General features: G+C 54.9%; 1 pseudogene; it reads right to left on the reverse strand.

Annotated features, from left to right (window-relative positions):
- Positions 1-497: 497 nt before the first annotated feature.
- LOC138105522 (feather beta keratin-like) lies at positions 498-1,603 on the reverse strand (annotated as a pseudogene).
- Between the last annotated feature and the right edge of the window lie 280 nt (positions 1,604-1,883).

The following is a 1,883-nucleotide window of genomic DNA, read 5'->3' on the forward strand; positions in this document are numbered from 1 at the left end:
ATTTGGCCTCTGCTCCCTTGCACAGGTGCCACCCACATTCCTGGAATCAGTTCAGCAGGAAAAGACCCTTGAAAGTGAGTCCAGCTGTTAAGGCAGGACTATGAAATCCACGACTAAACAACCAGATCTTTGAAGCCTTTTTCTTGAAAAAGATCTAAATTTAAAATACAAAGTTTAACCTTTCCCTCAACACTACCAAGACCACCACTAACCCATGTCCCCAAGTGACACATCTACAGGGATATTAAATCCCTGCAGGGATGATGACTCCAACCTCCACTCCACTCTGCAGTCTGTGACAGGAATGACAACCCTCACCATGAAGGAATATTCCTTAATATCCAACCTAAACTTCTCCCGGAGACACTTGGACTCTGAATTCCTGCTCTCCTATGGGGCACTAAAAGGGAAACAAGTTTCACACCAACTTCATTACGACCTCCATTCAGATAACAGACATCTGAAGTTGTCATGCAAGAAAAACTTTATTGCGACAAAATAGTGAAAAAGCAGGAGCAGTCAGTGGAAGGTAACTGGGCTGAAGTGCAATCAGGGCAACCATCAGCCGAGGTCCTTTGCTTGCAGTAGGTTTGGCCAGAGCATCACAGCCTTCCTGCCCCACACTGGGAACAGCCCAGCAGAGGTGCCCAATGGTGTCTGGCTTGGGAGAAGGGGTTTGCAGCAGAGGGGACTGGACAGAGCCAAAGGGACGGCGCAGAGCAGCCAGTGGAAGAAAAGGAAGACGGGAGATGGGCCATGATTGCAGGCAGCTCAGGCTGGCCCCTTGGCTGCTGCCTTGCTTGGTGGCCTGAGAGCAGGAGCTGGAAGTGCTGAGCCCGTTTGAGAGCCTTGGCCCAGAGAATCGTCCTCAATGCCTGAGATGTGTTCCAGGGAGTGGGTGGTTGGTGTCAGGGGTGGTGCCAAGGGTCCTTAGCAGATGTAGCCACCCCTTCTGCCATAGCAGCCCAGGCCACCCAGCCCATAGCCAAATCCACGGCCATAGCCAAAGCCATAGCCAAAGCCACCAAAGCCTCCAGAGATGGGCTGTCCCTGCACACTGAGTTCAGTGCCCACGGCAGCCGAGGAGGTGGATCCAACGGCGGTGTTCTGGGGGAAGGAGGTCATGATGGGTCCTGGCAGGGTGACCAGCACAGGGGAAGGCTGGATGACAACACGGGAGTCCTGGCATTGCAGGGCACAGGGCTCGTTGCAGCTGTTGGCCAGCGGGGTGGGTCCGCAGGGTCGGCAGAGGTCGTAGCAGGCCATGGGTGTGGTGTGGAGGGTCCCTGGAAGAGAGAGGGGAGTGAGGCAGGGCAGGGGTGTGGGGGTGTGAGGGGCGGTGATGCAGGAGGGTGAGGGAGTGTGGAGGCTGTTGTGGGGCTGTGGGGAGGCGTGAGGGCTGCTGAGGCTGGGGTTGAGCATGCTGGAAGAGAAGAGCCAGGGTGCAGGAGCAGGAGGGTCAGGGTGTTGATGCTCACCTGGTTGTACGCAGGAGCAGGAGGAGAAGGTGTCAGAAGAAATGTGTGAGGGAGAGAGGTGCTGGGCCAGCTTTTATGCTGGTCCTGGAGGGGCGGGACAGCCTTGTCCGGTGGCCTTGGGGCATTTTGCAGGCAGCAGCTCTTGGCTGGCCTAGTTGGTGAGTCATGAGCTGGGGAGTGTTTTCCTTCACAGAATTCTGCAATGTCATGACTGGCTCCTGAGGCCATGTCCGTCTGACCTTGGCGGCAGCTTTCATGGGTTGGTATTTGGGACGATTTGAATGTTCAATATGTGACAGGTCAGGATGAATAAACAACCAGAGCACAGCAGAGTTGCGATATCATCATGGAGGTAATTTTGTGGCACTGGTGTGCTGTGGTTTGTGGGTGCCTTTTGAAGACTGG

Source organism: Aphelocoma coerulescens, chromosome 2 (genome assembly GCF_041296385.1).
Source record: "Aphelocoma coerulescens isolate FSJ_1873_10779 chromosome 2, UR_Acoe_1.0, whole genome shotgun sequence".
In the NCBI taxonomy this organism is placed as follows: Eukaryota; Metazoa; Chordata; class Aves; order Passeriformes; family Corvidae; genus Aphelocoma; species Aphelocoma coerulescens.